Here is a 24,890-nt window from a genome sequence, read left to right on the forward strand (position 1 = left end):
TTATTGTAGCAAATTCAATCAGAGGTAAGTATCGTTCCCACGTACCTTCAAACTCAAGAAGGCAACATCTCCACATATCCTCAAGTATCTGAATTATTCGTTTGGACTGACCATCTGTTTGCAGATGAAAAGCAATGTTGAAATATAATTTAGTACCTAGGGCATCTTGTAGTTTCTTTCAAAACTGCGATGTAAACCTTGGATCTCTATCCAAAAAATAGAAATAGGTACACCGTGTAATCTCACAATCTGAGAAACATATAACTCTACAAGCTTGTTAAGTGAATAATCTATATGAATCGAAACAAAGTGAGCTGATTTAGTCAATCTGTCCACAATAACCCAGATTGCATCTTTCTTGCTCGGTGTTAATGATAAACCAGATACAAAATCCATCGTAACTCTGTCCCATTTGCACTCAGGTATCATGATCGATTGAAGCAATCCAAAAGGTACCTGATGTTCAGCTTTTACTTAAACATTTCGAAACAAAGTCAAAAATGTCTCGTTTCATACTGTGCCACCAGTAAAACTATTTTAGATCATTATACATTTTCGTACTACCCGAGTGAATAGATAACCGTCTAAATCAACTCTGAGTTTCTCAGAAAACATATTTGATTTCTGAACCTCAAACAACCATCAGTATCAACTCGAAACTCGGATTCAACATTCGATTCACATTGAGCTCGCATTGCTAACAAATCGTTATCAACTTTCTGAGCATCACAAATTTGTTGAACAAATAACGTTCTTGCTTTTAATTTAGCTATTATCGAACCATCATTAGACATAGCCATATGCGCATTCATTACAAGCAAATCAAATAGTGATTTTTGTCTCAGAGCATCAGCAACAACATTAGCCTTTCCTGGATGATAATCAATCATGAGTTCATAGTCTTTTAACAACTCTAACCATCGAAGCTGTCTCAAATTTAGATCTTTCTGAGTCATCAAATATTTCAGGCTTTTTTGATCAAAATAGACATGACATTTCTCACCGAACAGATAGTGACGCCATATCTTCAATGCAAACACAATAGCTGCTAATTCCAAATCGTGTGTCGGGTAGTTCTTTTCGTGCGGCTTTAACTGTCTCGAGGCATAAGCTATAACTTTGCCTTCCTGCATCAGAACACAACCCAAACCACTTAAAGATGCATCATTATAGATAACAAATTCTTTACCCAATTTTGGTTGAACTAGCACTAGAGCTTCGGTCAAAAGGGCTTTCAACTGATCAAAAATTTTTTGGCACTTTTTTGACCACTCAAACTTAACATATTTCTGTAATAGCTTCGTCATCGAGGTTGCAATCATAGAGAAACCTTTCAAAAACCTCCTATAGTAACCTACAAGTCTCAAAAAACTTCAGATTTTAGAAACATTTCTTGGAGGTTTCGAATCAAGTATAGTTGAAATTTTACTCGGATCAACCCGAATACCCGATGCTGATACATCATGGCCCAGAAAACTAACTTCGCATAACCAGGACTCACATTTACTAAAATTTGCATACAACTGTTTATCTTGCAAATTCTGTAACACAAGTCTCAGATGTTCACCATGCTCAGTTTCATCACGGGAGTAGATCAAAATGTCATCTATGAACACAACCACAAACCGATCAACATATTGTCTGAAGATCCGATTCATCAAATCCATGAAAACAGCAGGTGCATTAGTAAGTCCAAAAGGCATAACCAAAAACTCATAATGTCCGTACCTCTTTTGGAAACCAGTCTTTGGCACATCGGAGTCTTTAACTCACAACTGATAGTAGCCTGATCTCAAATCTATCTTCGAAAACATTGTAGGCCCTTTCAGTTGATCAAACAAATCATCAATCCATGGCAAGGGATACTTATTCTTTATATTCACCTTATTGATTTGTCTATAATCGATGCACATTCTTATCGTTCCATCTTTCTTTTTCCCAAATAAAACTGGTTCACCCCAGGTAGAGAAGCTCGGTCATGCGAAACCTCTACCTGTCAACTCTTGCAACTGAGCTTCCAATTCTTTTAATTTAGTAAGTGCCATTTTGTACTGAGCTATCGATATCGGACCTGTCCCCAGCCCTAACTCAATACCAAACTCTACCTCCCGAATACATGGCAAACCCGACAATTCTTCAGAAACACATCCGGATACTCGCACAAATAGGTACTGATTCAATCTTTCTTTCGGCCACTTTACTATCAAGCACATAGGCAAAATAAGCTTCGCAACCTTTCCTCACAGATTTCTGAGCTAACATTGAAGATATCACTGCTGGTAAACAATTTAAATCATTAGATTCAATCCGAATAATCTCTTCATTCTGGCACCGTAAATCAATAGTCTTTCTTTTGCAGTTTACAACAACATCATTCAAAGTCAACCAATCTATACCCAGAATTATGTCAAACTCATCAAATGGCAACAACATCAAATCAGCCAGAAAGCACGAATCTCGAATCATCAAGGGACAATTCTTACATACTTTATCAACCATAACACACCGGCCTAAGGGGTTTGATACTCTAATCACAAACTCAGTACAGGCAAAGTCTTACTAAATATTAATGTCTCACACACATAAGAATGAGTCGAACTAGGATCAATCAAAGCAATTACATTAGTATCATAGAGAGTAAATGTATGAGTAATAATATCTGGGGATGAGGCCTCCTCGCGTGCATGAATAGCATAGGCTCTGGCAGGTACACAAGCCTCGGATCTAACTATTGTATCTTTAGTCCCTCTCTGACTGCTACTCACATTACCCATACTTCTGGGTGGTCTACCTCGAGCTGCAGTGTTACCCGATCTCGTATTCTGTACTGGTTTTTGTTCAGCTAAATCAGGGCATTCATGAATATAGTGATCCATCGATCCACATTTGAAACAAGCTTGATCATGCAATCTACAACTATCGGGATGTCGCTTACCATAATGTTTACCCTCGGGTTGATTTGATCTGACTTTACCTTCACTAGCTACTGTGGTAGCTCTCGAGCTCACAAGTGGTCTATCCCGATCCCATCGTATATAACCCGAAATAGCCTTAGAACAGTTAAAATCATCTCAAAACTTCTTCGATGCCAACTAAAATGACTTATTCGATGATCTTTTACGTGAATCTTTAGCTTTAAAGTCAGCTTTTCTTTTCTCTTTCCTGAGCTTTTCGGCTTTACAAGCTCGCTCAATCGGTACTACTAACTCTTTTATCTCAAGTATGCCAACAAAAAGTTTAATGTCTTTATTCAACCCGTCTTTGAATCTTTTACACATTATAGCTTCAGTTGAAACACACTCTCGGGCATATCGACTGAGTCTCACGAATTTCTGTTCATATTCTGTCACAGTCATGCGACTCTATTTCAATTTCAGAAATTCTTTGTGCTTCTGGTCGATAAATCTCTGGCTAATGTATTTCTTATGGAACTCAATCTGAAAGAAATCCCAGGTCACACATTCTTTCAGAACCACCGATACTAGCCTATTCCACTAGTGATATGCAGTTTCTCATAGCAAAGATATGGCACATTTTAGACACTCATCCGGGGTACAAAATAGCTCATCAAACACACGGATAGTATTATCAAGTCAGAATTCAGCTCGCTTAGCATCATCATCATCAGTAGCTTTGAATTATTCAGCCCCATGTTTTCTGATTTTATCAATAGGAGGCTTAAGAAATCTTAACGGATCACTCACTTGAGGTATAACAGGTATCGAAGATGGATTAGTCGGGTGTGAAGGTTGTTGTGCTGTTAGATTAGTCCGAATATATTGAGTAAACTAGTCATTTATCATTTGATAAAAGGCTTGTTTAGCCTCACCTCTTGGTTACTTGAAGTCGGTCGAGAATCAACCGGCACTGTCCCTTGCGTGGCAGTAGGCGCTATACTCTCGAAATCATAAGCTATGGCTCTATCGGTATCCATTTACTATACGAAAACACATTTTCAAATGTCAGAAGTCACCACACTATCACAGTATATAATATGGCATGTATAGCTAGACACATACGTGTTACGTTAGTCTTAGAATCGACTAAACCGTAGCTCTGATACCAATAAAATGTAACACCCCTAACCCGTATCCGTCGCCAGAATGGGGTTACGAGGCATTACTGAACAAAAGCACAGTTCCGAACATTCTCATATTAACACAAGTCATATTCATGTATATATAATGCATATAACTAATTAAATATTTAACATAAATTATAAATTATATTGCGTATACAAATCATATGTTCATCACTTTAATGATAATTAAATACCTAAATAAAAATCAAACATTTTACTTTTTAGTTCTATACATGATCATGTTTAACCAAATAAAACATATCACATGGCATTTTGTCCATTAGCATATGCGGCATTATCAATTTCACAAAATGATCAAATAAAATTTGTTAAATATTAAAATCTTTATGTATTTAACCATATTAAATTTACACCATTTTCATACATTAATAATGAAACATATCCGGCCTAGTTCACATAACATACTCTTGTCTAATGATATAAAGTGTCAAGACCGAATTTGAACATGATAACATCACTTACTATTCAAACTAGATAATATGTTTAACTATCATGTAATCAAATCAAACATATTAAAATCAATAAGCTAACTTCATAACAAAATTACAAATACATATTCAATTCATTTACTTACCTATTCGGCTATCAAAGTTAATCATTAAAGTCATACTAATTCCACCATTTAATCTTAAGTAAGAAATTTACCATTTGCATTTTCTAATACAAATATATACTTGTCACTTATTAACTATCCATTTAACTAACAAAACATACCTAATAAATATTCATTATTTATCTTCATCAATCATACCTATTTTATCAACCATTCAAACATAATATATGCATATACATTTCCATTACAGACCGAAACAAATTAACCACTCATTCGAATACACATATATATATCATCAACATTTTATTCCATTACCAAGCCTAATTTCTAAACCTCTACAAAACAAAACATATTATAATAAACTCCTACCATGTTCGAACATGACCATATATCCTTTAATGCCAATTCACATATTAACACCTAGAACAAACATAACAACCAAATTCACATATGATTTTATCTATGCACAACCTTAACCAAACCAACCACATGTACATCCTAAACTATCAACCATTTTCAAGGCATATAGTACCTACCACACATACTAAACATTCATAGCATGTAACTTCATAACCAAGATGAGCATAAACCATACTTAACATAACCGAATTCAAACATAAAAGTTAAGCCATTTTCACATGGCTTAGATTATACATAACCAAAATCTGACATTTCTAAACATAATCCAGCCTATACATGCCATAAGTTCAAAATTCAGCTTTTAAAATACCGAAAAAAGTCAAAAGTGTGGTAGACTTTGCTCACAATCCCTGAGCTCATAACTTGATCCAAAATCTATAAAACAAAAACAAGCATACTTACACAGAGTAAGCTTTTATAGCTTAGTAAGTCATAAGCAAATAAACTATTCAATAATATGACCAATTCATTTAAAGTAAATCTAATTATACTAATATAATCATGTTAGACCCAGAATTTTATGGTTTCACTTATGACATATACTTTTTACAAATAAGTTTACTAAAGGTCTAATACATATATATAAATGTTAACAAAATATCTTTCTATTTCAAAGCTAATTATCATTATGTAACCCATATACATATACTCTTGAGTCAAAATATGATATCATAAACATATACATAGCAATGGCCAAATATACTTCACATAGCACACATGTTCACATTAGTAACTCACTTACCTTATCTCAAGTATGTAATAAACCAATTCATACCTAATCATTTTAGCTCATTTTTCACATTCGATCACAACCTATCGTTGCTTGATGAACCATCCGGAATTGGATAGGACATTCGGATAATCTCATATATAGTACAATGCCAATGTCCCAGACGTGGTCTTACATGTAATCACATATCGATGCCATTGTCCTAGACAGGGTCTTACTCACACACATATATCAGAGTCACATATCGGTGCCAACGTATAAAACGTGGTCTTACTCGTACACATATATCAATGCCATGGTCTTAGTCACACATCACATATCGGAATCCTATGTCATGACATATGTGTCCTAGTTATTCCTAAGGTTCATACGGGGCTTTCAGACGTCATAACTCGGTTGTATTGAATTCAAAAACATAGTTGCCAAGCCTCTATACATTCGACTATTATAAATATATATTTACATATTTCATTTCAGCATATATAGCTCGCACATAATTAAAATAAACAATGTCTATTTGCTTATAAACTTACCTCGGACAATGAAAAATGGAACGGGACGGCTAGTCGACAACTTTAGTTTTTCCCCGATCCAAATCCAATTTTCTCTTTTCTTGGTCTAAATTAATATAAATTAAAATTATTTAATCAAATATTCAATCAAATTCATCCAAAAACACATAAATGATAAAATTACACTTTTGCCCCTGGCATTTCACATTTTTCACAATTTAGTCCCTATTGCACAAAACACAAAATATGCAAAATTTCAACACACCTATGTTAGGTCAAATGTTCCTAGTGTCAATACAAGTCCATATATTTCATTTATTTTACATTTTAGTCCCTCAATTTATTATTTTTGCAATTTAGTCCTAATTACTCAAAATCATAAAAAACTCCAGTACAAAACATGTTAACCCAAAAAATATCTTTCATATTTCATCATCAAACAACAAAAATCACAAGCTTTCAACAATGGCATAACTCAAAATATTCATCAAAATAAAAAAATTCAAGCATGGGTCTTGTAGATAACTTAGCAACAATCTCAAAAACGTAAAACTTATCAAAAACCGAGCTAGTTACGTACCTTGATTAAGCTTGAATATGGCTAAACCTAGGTTTTCTTTTTCTTTTCTTTTGTTTCGGCAAGAAAAAAAATAATAACACATATAATGGCTTTTATTTTATGTTATAATATAACATATATTAAGTTATAACATATAATAACTTAATACTTAATTTACATTTTTAACCTTTATAATAAAACTATAAAACCATTATAATCATGGCCATTATCGTCCACTCTAATTGTCAATGGTCTAATTGCTTCATAAGTGCTTCATATTAATAAGACAAGTTCAAATAAGCATGTTCACATTTAACCACCAAATTTTCATTTTACGCGATTAAATCTTTTTATTTAATCAGACACTCAAACGAAAAAATTAAAGCACAAAAATTTCACAGATATAAATTCACACTTAATAAACACAGAAAATAATTTTTAAATATTTTTCTAACTCGAATTCGTGGTCTCGAAACCATCGTTCCAAATAGGGTTTAAATCGGGCTGTTACATCACATCTCGATAACCTGATGTCATGACATTTGTATCCTATACTATTCCTAAGGTTCGTACGTGACTTTCAGATGTCGTAACTTCGTCGATTCATGCTCATACTTGCTTGTTTGACGTTTATAGCAATTCAAAGATAATAAAACATATATAATTCAACTCAAAGACATTTATTTGCATATGAACTTTCCTTGTAGTCGGAATAGACGAATCGGATCGATTAATCGATAACTTTCGATTTCCCTTGATCTAAATCCGGTTTCTTTCTTTTAGGATCTATATAAATTCAAAATTAGCTCTTTTATTCCTCAATTCATTCAATTTCATCCAAAACACACAATTTGGGGAATTTTATACATTAACCCTATAATTTCACATTTCTTACAATTTAGTCCTTATTTTACAAAATCACAAATTACACAATTTCTTTCTAATTTCATGCTAGGAAAATTTCATATAGCTTCATATCAACCCATATTTTCATTTATTTCACACATTTAACCATACGGTTTCCTTTTTTCACAAATTAATCCCTTTTATGTAATTTCACTAAAAATCACTTTATAAAACATAATAATCTATCAACAAATACTCATTTTCCATCATAAAACATTTAAGAACTCAAGCATTCATCAATGAAAACTTTCAAAATCATTAAAAAATTGAAGCATGGGCCAGCTAGAACACGAAGCAACGATCACAAAAACATAAAAATCATCAAAAATGAATCAAAATCTTACCTTAATTGCTTGAATATTCAAAATCGAATGAAGAACTGATAAACCATAATTTATACATATTTTTATCCCATGCTTAGCCCATTTATGAATGGTTTCTCCTTAGATTTGGTGAATTCGATGCTCCTAATCCTTTAATTTCATGTTTTATACTTAGGAGAGCATAGGAGAGTAAAAAGAGTGACAAACGGGCCAAAAATGGAGAAAATGGACCCACGTGGGAAATCAACACGATCTGGACTTCCTCACACGGGTGTGTCACACGGCCGTGTCTATTTGGCAGGATTGAAGCATGACTTACACGGGTAGACTACACGCCCGTGCCTATTCAACAGCCTTGACCATGGGCTAGAGTAATCTTACACGGGCGTGTCACACGGGAGTGTCCTTGCCGATCCCAAGTATAGTCTTATTCGGAAAAAGCCAATTTTTAGGGCTCTTAGGCATACAAAAGCCTATTTAAACACTTGAGGAGGAACTTAAGAGAGAGACGCAGGGTACGAAGCAAGGAATTACTTAAGGAAAGCCGATCGATCCATCTCAGAAGCCAGATTCATCATCAAGACTGAAGATCTCCCTTCAAGTTCCTTCAGGAGTTTTGGGTTTTCTTATGTTTTGTTATCTTTATGCTTTTGAGATGTTTTCTTTCATAAGTATGAACTAAACCCCCTAAATACCTAAGGGGAATGAAACCTAAAACGGATCTTGTTACTATTATCTGAATTGTATGGTAAATACTTGACTTGTTCTTAATTATGTGTTCTTAATTCTTGTTTTAATATTCCAGGATATTGATTCAAGCTAAGCTCTTATTCAGCAGAGGAATAGACCCTATCTAAGAGTAAAGTTGTCATAATTAAGCGGAGTTGATTGCGCCCCTAGAGATAGGGAGACAAGATTTTGCCGGATTAGGATGAAACCTAATAAGGGAATCCATAGATCGAGTTAATGCAATTCTAGGGTGTTGATTAGAAAGAGATTTCAATTATTCAACCTAGGGCTAAACGTTATTAGTCTCGAGAGAGATAATAATATAACTTAGGAATTTCTACAGATCAAGTCAAATGAATAAACCATCTGATTCAGGGTCAAATAACAAGTGAAGTCTAGGTGGATTTTTCCTTAGGTATTGTCTTAATCAATCGAATTTTCCCAAAAGTATTTTCCCAAATTTTTTTTCTATGCATTCTTAGTTTAGTAATTAGTTTAGATAACCAAACCTCTTAATTTTTAGGCTAGATAATAAAAAAGAAGTAAATACTAGTACTCGTGGTTCCTTTGGGTTCGACAATCCTGTCTTGCTAAACTATACTACTGTTTGATAGGTACACTTGCCTTAATCGTGATAATAAGTTAGTCTCAAGAACGATTCATTCGTAAATCTTTAAAACCTATCACGAATATCACGCATCAAGTTTTTGGCGCCGTTGCCGGGGAACTAGGATATTAGGAACACTCGATTTTTATTACTTTAGCCATTGTACTTTCATTCCAATTTAAATTTTTATTTTATTTTCTAATTCTTCATTTATTTTCTTCTGATAGATTTTTCTAGTTTATGACTAGAAGAAACCCGCCAGGACCATTACTGTTTGATAGTGAGATCGATCGCACAGTTCACAAAAACTGAAGAGAAATAAGGCGAAGCTTACAATAAACAAAGGAAGAACAAGAGGACGATACTTCAACCACAACCGAGGAGATGGCTGAAAACCAAGAAAATCCGCCACCTCCTGCGATTGTTATTAAATAGAATCCTACTCCGCGCACTATGTATGATTATGCTAAACCTTCTTTAACAGGAACTGAATCGAGCATAGTTAGATCTGCTGTATCTGTAAATACTTTTGAACTGAAACCTAACACAATTCAAATGATACAACAATTTGTTTAGTTTGATAGTTTGTAGGACGAAGATCCCAATGCTCACTTGGCAAACTTTTTTGAACTGTGTGATACATTTAAAATTAATGGCGTTTCTGATGACACTATTCGCCTTCGGTTATTCCCTTTTTCATTGAGAAACAAAGCAAAATAGTGGTTGAATTTGTTACCACGGGGGTCAATCACTACTTGGGAACAAATGACTGAAAAGTTTTTATTAAAATATTTTTCGCTGGCTAAAATGACTAAATTACGTAATGATATCTCTTCTTTTGTGCAGATGGATTTAGAAACACTCTACGATGCATGGGAGAGATACAAGGTCCTCTTGAAAAGATGCCCTCACCATGGGTTACCACTTTGGCTACAGGTTCAAACCTTTCATAATGGCCTGAATCCTTTGACTTGACAAATGGTTGATGCAGCTACTGGTGGAACCATCAATAATAAGACACCTGAAGATGCCTGTGAATTTATAGAGGAGATGTCACTGAATAACTATCAGTGGCAAGTCATGAGGACAAAGCCAACGAAAACAGCCGGCGTTTATAAAGTCGATTCCATCCCCATGCTCTCTAATCAGGTAGAACTCTTGAATAAGAAAATTGATGGTTTTCTTAGTTCTTCACAAGTTCACCCAGTAATGCCGAGGTGGATCAAGCAATTCAGAATACCCACCCTATGACCACAACATGGAGAACGAGTAGTTAAATTACATGGGTAATAATCCTCGATCTCAAAATAATCCTTATAGTAATATTTACAATGCAGGTCAGAGGAACCGCCCAAATTTCTCATGGAAAGGCCAGAGGAATCAGAGACCACCACCTCCAAGCTTCCAACAACCACCCTACCAATAAGAGGAAAAGCTGAACCTTGAGGAGATGCTAACAAAATTCATCTCAGTGTCAGAAACTCATTTTCAGAATACCGAGACAACACTTAAAAAAGTGTCGATCCAAGGGCTCGAAACTCAGATAGGTCAGCTCGCTAAATTGATATCTAAACGACCACAGGGTAGCCTGCTGAGTAACACTGAATCTAACCTAAGGGACCAAATCAATGCAATTACCATCCAAGATGAGGAAGGGTTAGTTGCACCTGAACCAGAACAGTGGCAGGAAACTGTGGTAAGTAACGGTAAGGGTGAGGTGGACCACAATGACCAGAAAATAGTAAGTACAGAGTACAAACCACGGGTGCCATACCCCAATGTGACAAGGAAAGATCATACAGATAAACAATTTGGTAAATTCCTTAAACTATTAAAGAAATTACATATTAACTTACCGTTTATCGAAGCTCTCTCGTAGATGCCAAACGCAGTCAAATTTATAAGGGAGCTTCTAACAAACAAACGAAAGTTGGATGAGGCATCGCATGTGGAGTTGAATGCAGTTTGCTCAGCCATATTACAGAATAAGCTACCCAAAAAATTGAAAGATCCAGGGAGTTTTACGATTCCTTGTTTAGCTGGTAGTTTAGATGTTCATAATGCATTGGCTGACTTAGGGGCAAGCATTAATGTTATGTCTTATAAAATGTTTAAACAGCTAGGTCCTAGGAAACCCAAACAAACTATGATGAGCATTCAATTGGCTGATAAAACCATTAGATTTCCTAGGGGTATCATTGAAGATGTTCCTGTTAAGATCGATAAATTTAGATACCGAGTAGACTTTGTTGTTCTAGACATGGAAGAGGATAGTAATGCACCTTTTTATTTAGGATGACCCTTTTTAGCAATTGCTAGAACTATTATTGATGTTGGTACAGGTGAACTCACACTTCGTGTGGGAGACGAAACAATCACCCTTCAAGCTCGTAATTCGGGTAACACATCAAAAATCAAAGGTGGTTGTATAAATTATTCTACTAGTATTGAACATGTGGTGAAACCCTCTATGAAGGAAACAGTTTCGAAAAATGCATATAAACCGTGTTCAAACAACAACAAAGGACCTATCAATGAAGAACGAATGCTACAAATCGAGGAGCTAGATGAATGGTGGACACAGAAACCGAGAACACCTGATAAACTGAAACCGAGCTAGGACAAGCTCAATACCTCACCAAATCAACTTAAGGTTGGAGACAAAGTACTACTAGATGCAGCAGATCCTCACATTGCCACTCCTGAACCTAATGAAGAAATTCCTCTTACGGTACTCAGTATTTTCCCATATGGTACAGTCGAGGTAATTCATCCCAAATTTGGCACATTTAAGGTAAACAATACCCGTCTTAAACCTTATGTTGATAAAGTTGATAGCAGGGATGAGGAGTGTAAACTCCTCGCACCACCTTGACCATGCAGAAGAGAGGTAAGTCCAGCTTAAGACTATAAATAAGCGCTTCTCGAGAGGCAACCCGAGCACTAACAGTAATGATTTATTTAAGTTTTAGCTTTTAACATCTAAAATACTAACTGAATAATGGAATGCAGGCTTTTTAAAGACCACACAGCCAGGCACACGGGCGTGCATTAGGCCGTGTGAAAACAGGGCAAAAGTTTTTCCCCAACACGGGAAGCGATAAGTCGCCACGGCCGTGTGACATGGCTGTGGGCGAACCTGCCAAAACAATAAGGGCGTGCGACACGCCCGTGCCTTGAAACGATGGGCGAACCTGTCAAATTAGCACAGGCGTACGACACGCCCGTGCCCATCACCTGCGGGCGAACCAGTCAAATTAACACGGGCGTGGACCTATGTACACCGGCGTGGGAAAAGTGAACGAAGCAAGACATGGCCGTGTGACACAGCTGTGTGCACCCATACGCCCAAAGAATACGGGAATGGGCCGAATGTCAGACACACCCAAATTCAAAATTCGCGAAACACACGAAAAAAAATTAGGGCATAGAGCCGTGAGACTATTCATCATCTCCCTCCCCAAAAATCCCTAACCCTAGCCGCTGCAACTTCACATGCCCTACCCCCCACGCCCGTGCGCCGCCTACAACGCCGATTCTGATGCCCCAAGCTCCTTCCGTTCGCGTTTGTATTCTCTTTTCTCTCTATTTTTTCTTTAAATATGTTGCTTATTTCATGATTTCTTTACTCTATTGAACTATTTTGAATGAATATTCATAGTTACAATATTAAAATACTCATTCTTGTTTTATAAAAATTTTGTCATTTTAGTTACTACATTATACTATACTCTTTCATTTTTCCTTGTTTTCATGAAATTTATGCTTACCCACATGCATTCATTCATATTCCCGTTGCATTATTCCCATAATCCTATAACTTGATATATTTAATTGTTTTAGTTTGTATCATCTAGTACGAAAATCTCATGAAATATTCATATTTGGTCTTGATTTTCCATACTATTCTTAGGGCATATTGGTTAAACTTCGATTTTTGTTCACTGCAGATATACTATGTCATCCTCATGAGGAAAGAAAATTGTTGTCCCCGCTTTGAAGAAGAAAAAATGAGCAGTGTCATCCTCGAGTCCTACCACGGAGATTAGGCACCCGTTCCTCTAGGTTCCCTTGGGACCCCAGGAGGAATTATATTAGATATTACGGCCCCGACCCCTAGGTGTGGGCTGCTGCATTGACTAGGCCACACTAGAATAGATTCATTTGGCTGACGTGGCCCCGAGCCCTTCTGATGACTGACCCCTGAGGGCTCTTCTTTGAGATCGTCAAGCCGACATATCTCAACTTCACATTGGGACTCTACACGACATTCCATCTTCAGACCATCATGAAAAACTTCAACGATCCTGGAACAGTCCAATTCCACCTTGGTGGTCTAGTATGCCAGTTGAGCGTATCCGAGTTCGGGATTGCACTAGGGCTATACACGGAGGAGTTCATAGACGATAATGAACTTAACACCCTCCAGTGTCACATCCACTACTCCCCCTCAAAATGCTGGAAAGACCTCGTCCCTACCTCGGCCACCTACGATCCTAGCCACTCCAAGGTATCGACTCTCCCTCTATCCTTGAGGTATCTACACGCCATCTTGGCTCACACTCTGACAGGGTGGCGAGAGAGCACTAGAATTGTCACCATCCACGACGCCTATTTCTTATAGAGCATGGTGAATGGGCACGCCCTTAACCTTGCTCACTTCATCGCCCTCGCCATCCGCCATCAGACCGAGCGAAATAGGAGAAGGGTCATCTCTATCAGGCCCTATGTGACTCGACTGGCTCGGCACTTTAAGCTCCTCAACAAAGTAGAACAATCATCCTCCCTCACTCTCATCGGCCAGATGTCCCCACAGGGCATCTCGAGCATGCTAAGTATGAGGATGATAGAGAAACAACAGGGCACCTACCTTCCTTAGTACCGCCTCATCCAGTCCACCGAGGAGGAGGACCTAGAGGACATTACTGATGTTGTTCCTCCACGTCATGAGGACCCACCATCTCAGTCACCACCCATCCATCATCTAGTTCATGTGGCGGCTTCATATTCTGACATTTTTGAGCGCCTTACACGATTTGAGCAACAATGTTGTCAACGCTTTGATCACATTGATACGACTCTACATAAGATTAGTCAGCACTTCCACATCTCATCGCTACCACCACCTTGCGAACCATCAGGTGATGATAATGTTTAAAAACTTTTATTTTTTATTTTTATTTTCACTTTTATCTTTATTTATCTTAATTAAGTGCTTTTCATTTCATTTTCCTTTAATATTACTTTAATTTTAGTTTTTATAATTTTTATTGAATAATTTATAGTTTGGCTATTTCATTACGAGTAATTATGCTTCATTATATTCCCTAAAAAGTTCCTGATCCTATCACAGTTATAAAGAGCCCCAACGCTCATCATCGCATAGGAACCAAAAAATCTACTAAGAAAGGTTCTCCATGACTGCCATGTCCTGCTCGACCATGACCATAGCCACCACTAGATATAATATTCTTTTGGTGCAGGACTTATGGACTAATGAACCTCTACGACCATCGGAGTATCCTCCTCCACTCTCACCATTGCCTTGGCTGATTATTCTCCATAACTCCAATTCAAGGAGTCCATTCATCATTCAGGAAGTTTCACCTCTCCCCCTCTCTTATGATTATATATCCATACTTTTCAATATATCTATCTTTGTACATTGAGGGCAACGTACATCTTAAGTGTGGAGGGGTCTTTCATATCATCATTAGAAATCCTTGAATTTTGTCTTATTCTCACATGAATTTTAATTAATTTATGATTTTTATTGATATGCCTTGAATTAAAACATAGGCAATTATGCATTGATTGTTTAAACTTTAAGACATTAGGGAATCAAACATGATGAGTTGATTTTTGAAGAATTAAAAACTTTTAGGTTGTTTCCCTAAGTTTAGGTATTATCTTGAGTTGAAATTTACAAGTTTAAACATCAAAATGCCATAATTTTTGTGAGATCTTGAGCCTTTAGAGCATATTTTATTCCTTTCATGCTCACTTTCATTATGAGTGCGCCAGTTTTGATTTGTTATTCTAGAACTTGCTTGATTATGCATGTCAAGACCATACCATTTGATTTGATATGTCAAGATGATAAAGACACTTAGGTTTAACTCACTCACTCCACAAAAGCCTACCTCCATAATTAACCCTTAGTGAACTCTTTTTGAGCCTTACAAGCCATTAATTGATTTACCCTCAATATTAACCCATAACCCATTATTGTTAAAATCCCCTAATTTGATCTCTATTTTTGTCGAGATTTGATTTGAACAAATTGTTTAGTTATATTTTGTTCTTAAAAATATTTGACTTGTTGTTAAAAAAAACAATACTTACATACGTATTAGTAGTAATTCGTCATTTTTGAGCTTAAGTGTTAATTCCATATTCTGAGAAGAAGCTCACTTGTATTCAACTGATGACTAGTTATTTTTCTAGCTAGGTAATTTTTCAATTCAATCTTGATTCTAACATTTTCTTTTAGCTTGTGACCACACTTCCTAACCAAAGCCACGTTACAACCCTCTAAAAGACCTTTTTGATTGATGTATCAACTCAATATATAGTGGTGGAGATTTGATTTTCAAGCAAGCCTATGGCAATAGCTTTTCATATTGACTAATGAGTGCTTTAATTAATTTCCTTAAACACCTTGAGTGATTTGAGTGAATCTTTAGTGAGGATGTTAAACTCTATGATATTTTGATCAAAGGTAATCACTTAGATGAGGGGAGACACCTATGTTTTTGTGATAAAATGCTTAACTTGGAATGTTTGAAACTTTGATGTACTTTCAGTTGAATTTTCAATGTATGGGTATTTATGGATTATTTTGGGATATTATTGATAGGGATTATAGATTGAGAAGAATTTATTTTGATTATGAGTTGAGGATTTTTGCTTGAGGACAATCAAATGCTTAAGTATGGGGTTAATTGATAAACTGTAATTTATACATATTTTTATCCCATGCTTAGCCCATTTATGAATGGTTTCTCCTTAGATTTGGTGAATTCGATGCTTTTAATCCTTTAATTTCATGTTTTATACTTAGGAGAGCATAGGAGAGTAAAAAGAGCGAGAAACGGGCCGAGAGAAAATAGACCCACGTGGGAAATCAACACGGCTTGGACTTCCTCACACGGGCGTGTCACACAGCCATTTCTATTTGGCAGGATTGAAGCATGACTTACACGGGTAAACTACACGCCCGTGCCTATTCAACAGCCTTGACCATGGGCTGGAGTAATCTCACACGGGGGTGTCACATGGGCGTGTCCCTGCCGATCTCAGGTATAGTCCTATTCAGAAAAGACCAATTTTTAGGGCTCTTAGGTATCCAAAAGCCTATTTAAACACCTGAGGAGGCACTTAAGAGAGGGACGCAGAGTAGGAAGTAAGGAATTACTCAACGAAAGCCGATTGATCCATCTCAGAAGCCGAATTCATCATCAAGACTAAAGATCTCCCTTCAAGTTCCTTCAGGAGTTTTGGGTTTTCTTATGTTTTGTTATCTTTATGCTTTTGAGATGTTTTCTTTCATAAGTATGAACTAAACCCCTTAAATACCTAAGGGGAATGAAACCTAAGACGAATCTTGTTATTATTATCTGAATTGTATGATAAATATTTGACTTTTTCCTAATTATGTGTTCTTAATTCTTGTTTTAATATTCCAGGATATTGATTCAAGCTAAGCTCTTATTCAGAGGAGGAATAGACCCTGTCTAATAGTAAAGTTGTCATAATTAAGCGGATTTGATTGCACGCCTAGAGATAGGGTGACAAGATTTTGCCGGATTAGGGTGAAACCTAATAAGGGAATCCATAGATCGAGTTAAAGCAATTCTAGGGTGTTAATTAGAAAGAGATTTCAATTATTCAACCTAGGGCTAGACGTTATTAGTCTCGAGAGAGATAATAATATAACTTAGGGATTTCTACGGATCAAGTCAAATGAATAAATCGTCTGATTCAGAGTCAAATAACAAGTGAAGTCTAGGTGGATTTTTCCTTAGGTATTATCTTAATCATTCGAATTTTCCCAAATTTTCTTTCTGTGCATTCTTAGTTTAGTAATTAGTTTAGATAACCAGCCCTCTTAATTTTTAGGTTAGATAATAAAAAGGAAGTAAATACTAGTACTGTGGTTCCTTTGGGTTCGACAATCCGGTCTTGCTGAACTATACTACTATTCGATAGGTACACTTGCCTTAATCGTGATAATAAGTTAGTCTTAAGAACGATTCATTCATAAATCTTTAAAACCTATCACGAATATCACACATCAAGAACCCTAGTTGTTGTAACACCCCGTACCCAAGACCGTCGCCGGAGTCGGACACGAGGGGTTAACGGGCTTAATCCACTTACTTGCACAGTTCATTTTAAAAATTTCCAGACAGCCGGCTAACTGTGTCACTGTCACCTTAAAAATCATATCTTGAGTTCCACAACTTGAAAATCAGTTTTGTGATTTTTCCATAAAACTAGACTCATATATGCATCTAAAAATTTTTTTCTAGAATTTTTGGTCGGGCCAATTAGTACAGTTTATTAGTTAAAGTCCCCCATGTTACAGGGATCGACTACACTGACCTTTGGGCATTACGACTTGGATATCTCCCTGTACAGGGCTTCAATACTGATCTCGTTTGTTTCTACAGAAACTAGACTCAAAAAGGAATCTTTACATATATGGCATGACTTCTAATTATCTCCGGTCAATTTATAATGAATTTCCAAAGTTGGAACAGGGACTCCAGAAGCCGTTCTGGCCCTGTCTCACGAAAACTTAAATATCTCTTAACATACTGTTCATATGATTGTTTCGTTACTTTCCTATGAAAATAGACTCGTCAAGGTTCGTTTACATAATTTATTCAATATTTAATTCCATTCCTACTATTTTTAGTGATTTTTCACATCCACGTAACTACAGCTGTCAGTATCTGTCTTTAAGGTAGGCTTTACCTATTTCATAGTTTCCATGATTCAACTAGCCCTTTAACATAAATAGCACAAAATATGATCATGATTAACCATCCCAATGGCTAATCGTTTCCAAACATTTCCATACCTCTTAATGAACAACATACAATGATTATAATACCATGCCCAAAGTATATTTAAGCCATTTTCGCATGGCTATCCAAATTTACACAAAACCGAAAGGTACATGACCTACAACAAAAGGGTAGTCTTATACATGCCATTTCAAAGTCCAACCAAAAATATACCGAAAGGAGCTTTGATAGTGTGGGCGACTTGACTTCAAAATCCAGTCGATAGCTGAAGAACCAAAATCTATAAAACAGAGAATCAAAGAAACGGAGTAAGCATTTAATGCTTAGTAAGTTTGAGTCATGAATTTGGACACAACCAAAGTATAGCATTTATGTAGCTAAACAAATAATTTCATATGCACAAATTCTCAATATCATACTTACTTCACATTACCAACCCTTATATTCATACACAAAGATCAACTTAGCCAAAGGCGGTAGCTCATTTATCAAGCGGCGAATACTTATTTGTAAGGGCTCAACTAATTCAAAGCACATACAAAACATACCTCATTGTTGGGATTTCACAAGCGTATTAACTGAAATTTTTACAGCAAGATCATTCATTTCGAATCACGTACCTTGAGTTTAACCGGATATAGCTACTCGTTCAAATGCCTTCGGACATAGCCGGTTATAGTAACTTCGCACAAATGCCTTCGGACTTAACCGGATTTAGTAACTCGCACAAATGCCTTCGGATCTTAGTCCGGATTTAGTAACTCGCACGAATGCCTTCGGATCTTAGTCTGGATATAGTCACTTAGCACAAAGCCTTCGGGACTTAGCCCGGACATCATTCGAATAACCATGCACATTTATCAATAAATCATGACACATTCGTATCTCGTTTTCATTAGCAAAACTCAAACACAAGGCACTTATCACACTTGCAATTTCGGCTCAATAGCCACACACAAGGAGCATGATTTTGATTTGCTTAAAACATGATCTAATCAAATCATAATCTAAGTTCCATTACTCGAAAACTTACCTCGGATGTTGTCGAACGGCTTCAACGGCTATTCGATCACTTTTCCTTTCCCTTATCCAACTGTGGTCCCCTAAGCTCTTGAGCTAATTCAAACAAATTTAACTTATTAAAGTCTCATTTTGCTAGCTTATGGCCGAATATGACAAGGAGTTTGATAGGTCATATGGCCACCTTTTAGCTCAAATACACAATGATCATACACATTTTTAATCACATCAAGCAATTTAATACAATTCATTCGAACATCAAAGGAGAAGCTCAAGGTACTTAGCCCATATATATTCATTAGACATTAAAGTCACATAAGTACGAAATCATGAATCTAACTCAACACAATAGTCCACACTCTCTTTTAGCCGATTATCTAAGCCAAGATAAGGCATCAATATGCTTGCCTCTAACCGAATACATGCACACCAATCCACCTCATGTGGCCGAATATGCATGTCTATGTTGAGGCCAATTATATACTTAATACCACACATAAATGGCATACATTTTACTAACTAATGCATTACATATTGTAACTCAATACGCATCAATCATTTACTTCATAACCGAAACATCATCATATGTAAATATATACCTTGAGATAGTATATATGTCATACCAATACATCATGTGCAAACATATATATATATATATATGTGCAAGAGCCGAATCACAAGTTGGTCATAACCAAGTTTAAACATATATCCAAAACACAAATCTTACCTATCATGCAATAAGCATAAATCATGCTTATGGATATACCATGGCCGATACTTCCAACAACACCAAATAAAAATATACTTCATGGATCTAGGGTAGACCCAAGAAAGGAACTCATAATCATCAAGATGTAAACAAACTACCATTGTTCATCTAGATTTAGCATGAAACACCACCATCACCCTTATTAATCTCCATAGCCGGAAACCTTACTTATTCCAAAGTCACAATTTCAACATGGGTTACCAACAATAACTTGATATCTCACTCAAAATCAACTAGGATTTCAAAAACTAGTATCAACTTCCTTACCTTAATATACTTAAGATGACCGATTGCTTCACTCCTTTCTTCCTCCTCTCAAATCGGCCAAGAAGAACCAAAGAACACAACTTGTTTTCTTTCTTCCTTAGAGTTTTCAGCCAAAAGAAGTGAAAAATGATGGACACTTTTTTCTCTTCTTTCCCTCAACTCACGGCAATGGGGGGAACACTCACACCATTCTTTTTTTTTTCATTTCTTTATTACCCATACTCCTTATTTTATTTTTCTTAACATACACCATTGTCATAACATGTTTTATGACATGTTTTGCCCATCACCCTTTGTCATGGCGGCCACTAGCAAATAAAAGGGAAATTGACATGCAAGTCCACCCTTTGATTACATGCACTAATAGATCCTTATAGATTTACCTATTACATTTCAAAAGTGTCACACATAAGTCCTATCGACTAATTTCACATGCAATTTACAAAATCGAAGCTTAAAACTTTCACACATTCATAATCACATATTTTAGACAATAGATATCATATTCAAATAATTTGGTGACTCGGTTTAGCAGTCCCGAAACCGCTTTCCGACTAGGGTCACTTTAGGTCTGTCACAACTCTCCCCCACTTAAGAAATTTTCATCCCCGAAAATCTTACCAGTAAATAGGTTTGGGTATCGCTCTTTCATAGAGTTCTCGGGTTCCCAAGTAGCTTCTTCCATCCCGTGTTTGAGCCATAACACTTTTACTAACGGAACCCGTTTGTTTCGCAACTCCTTCACTTCACGAGCTAGGATACGAATCGGTTCTTCTTCATAACTCATATCGGCTTGAATTTCGACCTCTGATGGATTAATTACGTGTGATGGATCAGATCTATAACGTCGAAGCATCGAAACATGAAAGACGTCGTGAATCTTTTCAAGTTCAGGGGGCAAAATCAAATGATACGCAACTGGACCGACTCGTTCGGAGATTTCATACGGCCCAATGAATCTCGGACTCAACTTGCCCTTACGGCCAAATCTGAGTATCTTTTTCCAAGGTGAGACCTTAAGAAACACTTTGTCTCCCACCTGATATTCAATATCTCTTTGTTTTAAATCCGCATACGACTTCTGACGATCTGATGCTGCCTTCAGACTTTCATGAATTATTCTTACTTTCTGTTCAGCATCTTTAATCCATTCCACTCGAAAATTTTACTCTCACCGAGCTCGGTCCAAAACAATGGCGTCATTTACATTTTCGGTAGTACAAAGCCTCGTAAGGTGCCATCTTAATACTTGACTGAAAACTATTGTTGTAAGCGAATTCAATCAAAGGTAAATACCGTTCCCATGAACCACTAAACTCGAGGATGCAACATCTCAACATATCCTCAAGTATCTGAATTATCCGCTCGGATTGACCATCTGTTTGTGGATGAAAAGCGGTGCTAAAATGCAGCTTGGTACCCAAAGCTTCTTTCAATTTCTTCCAAAATCGTGAGGTGAATCTCGGATCTCTATCCGACACGATAGAAATAGGTACCCCGTGTAATCTCACAATCTGAGAAACATACATTTCAGCTAATTTATCCATTGAAAAATCCGTGCGTACGGGGATAAAGTGAGCCGACTTAGTCAATCTATCAACAACGACCCAAATCGCATCTTTCTTACTTGCCGACACTGGCAACCCAGATACAAAATCCATCGTTACTCGATCCCATTTCCATTCAGGTATCATGATCAGTTGGAGTAAACCCGTAGGCACTTGATGTTCCGCCTTCACTTGCTGACATATTAAACACTTTGAAACAAAATCGGAAATGTCTCGTTTCATACCATGCCACCAAAACTGACGTCTTAGGTCGTGGTACATTTTCGTACTCCCCGGGTGAATTGACATTCGGCTACAATGAGCTTCGTTCAGAATCATCAAAATGAGTTTTGAATTTCTTGGAACACATAACCGATTTCTATACCTCAAACAATCGTCATCATCAATTTGAAACTCCGATTCCATATTCAGAACACATTCAGCCCGTTTTGCAACCAACTCATCGTCGACTTTCTGAGCTTCACGAATTTGATGAATCAATAATGGTTTGGCCTTTAATTCGGCCACTAACACATTGTCGGGTAGAAACGGACAAGTGTACATTCATTGCTCGTAAAGCAAGCGGTGATTTCGGCTTAAGGCGTCGCAACCACATTAGCCTTTCCCGGGTGATAATCAATGACCAGCTCATAATCTTTCAACAACTCAAGCCAACGCCTTTGTCGTAGATTCAAGTCTCTTTGAGTCATCAAATATTTGAGACTTTTGTGATCCGAAAATACATGGCACTTCTCACTAAATAAGTAATGTCGCCATATTTTCAAGGCGAATACGATGGAAGCTAATTCGAGATCATGGGTCGGATAATTTTTCTCATGTGGCTTTAATTGTCTCGACGCATAGGCCACAACTCGACCTTCTTGCATCAATACGCAACCTAACCCAAGTAGGGAGGCGTCACTATAGATGACAAACTCTTTGCACGATTAAATTTGTACTAAAATTGAGCTTCCGTCAAATAAGTTTTCAGTTGATCAAAACTTTTACGGCATTTTCCGTCCATTCGAACTTAACATCTTTTGAAGTAGCTTCGTCATGGGCGTGGCTATCATCGAAATCTTTTACAAACCGTCGGTAGTAACCGCAAGTCCCAAAAGCTCGAACCTCGTTAATATTTCTGAGGGCTTCGAGTTAAGTATGGCTGAAATTTTGCTCGTCAACTCGAATACCGTCACGGATACCACGTGACCCAAGAAGCTAACCTCTCTTAACGAACTCACACTTCTGAACTTAGCATATAACCGCTTATCCGTAAAATTTGCAACACTAATCTCGGTGCTCGGCATGTTCGGTCTCGTCTCTTCAATAGACCAAGATGTCGTCAATGAACACAACTACGAACCGGTCCAAATACTATCTCAAGATCCAATTCATCAAATCCATAAATACCGCGAGGGCATTAGTGAGCCCAAGCGGCATTACTAAGAACTCGTAGTGGCGTATCTCGATTACGAAAGCGGTTTTGGGTATATCCGAATCTCGAATTCGCATTTGGTAATACCCGATCTCAAATCTATCTTTGAAAACACCGAGGCTCCCTTTAGTTGATCAAACAAATCATCAATACGCGATAGCGGATATTTATTCTTTATCGTCACTTTATTCACCGACGATAGTCAATGCACATCCTCATGGTTCCGTCCTTCTTTTCACAAACAATCTTGGTGCACCCCAAGGTGAGAAACTTGGTCGGCGAAACCTCTATCCGTCAACTCTTGCAACCGAGCTTTCAATTCTTTTAACTCGGTTGGTGCCATACGATCGGAGCTATCGAAATTGGCGTAGTCCTGTACAAGCTCAATACCAAACTCTACTTCCCGAACAGTGGTAAACCCGGTAATTCTTCGGAAAAACATCCGGTATTCACAAACCACCAAGACAGATTCGGGTTTCTTTTCCAATTCCTTGTCATCAAGTACATACGCAAGGTATGCTTCGCACCCTTTCTTACATATTTACGGGCCAACATTGCGATATTACGGTGGCAACCCTTTAAGTCTTTAGACTCAACTCGAATTATCTCGTTATTTGCATCTCAAATCAATAGTCTTGCTTTTGCAATTCACAACCGCATCATGCACATCAACCAATCTAAACCGAGGATAACATCAAATTAGTCAAGCGGCAACGACATCAAGTCCGCGGAAAATAGGAACCTCAAGTACTAGGGACATTTCTTACACACTTTGTTGACAAGCACGTAATGACCCAAGGGATTTGACACCGAATTACGAACTCAGTAGACTCAATAGGTAAAGTCTTACTGGATGCTAAGGTTTCGCATATATAAGAATGAGTAGAACCAGGGTCAATCAAAGCAATCACATTAGTATCAAAGAGAGTAAAAGTACCGGTAATAACATCTGGCAAGGAAGCATCCTCGCGTGCGCGTATGGCATAAGCCCTAGCAGGAGCACGAGCCTCAGATCTGGTGGTAGCATCTCTAGATCCTCTCGACCGCCGCTAGCATTGCCGTATTCCTAGATGGTCTACCCGGCGGTGGTAGCACCGGTTTCCCACTCGACTTACATTCTGCTCGGACAATCTCGGGCAATCTTTGATAAAGTGGTGGTGACCCGCACTTGTAACAGGCGGTCATGGAACACCGCAACTCCCGAATGCCATTTACCACAATCTGGCATTCCGCTCTGTCTCGACGGTCATTTCCAGCCTCGGCGATCGAAGTGACTCGTGTGCTCACGGGGTCGATCGCGATCTCGTTTAGAAAAGCCAAGTATCCTAGACCGCCCAAGCCATCTCTAAATTTCTTCGATGATGTGGGAAGGGCTT

At 37.3% G+C, this 24,890-nt stretch overlaps 1 non-coding gene across 1 annotated transcript; it reads right to left on the reverse strand.

The window, feature by feature from the left end:
• Positions 1-10,254: 10,254 nt before the first annotated feature.
• On the reverse strand, positions 10,255-10,361 carry LOC128289720 (small nucleolar RNA R71). Its single transcript, XR_008279365.1, has one exon. It is a non-coding gene; the product is annotated as a small nucleolar RNA R71 (small nucleolar RNA).
• Between the last annotated feature and the right edge of the window lie 14,529 nt (positions 10,362-24,890).

The sequence above is a fragment of the Gossypium arboreum genome, chromosome 2, assembly GCF_025698485.1.
Source record: "Gossypium arboreum isolate Shixiya-1 chromosome 2, ASM2569848v2, whole genome shotgun sequence".
Classification (NCBI taxonomy): Eukaryota; Viridiplantae; Streptophyta; class Magnoliopsida; order Malvales; family Malvaceae; genus Gossypium; species Gossypium arboreum.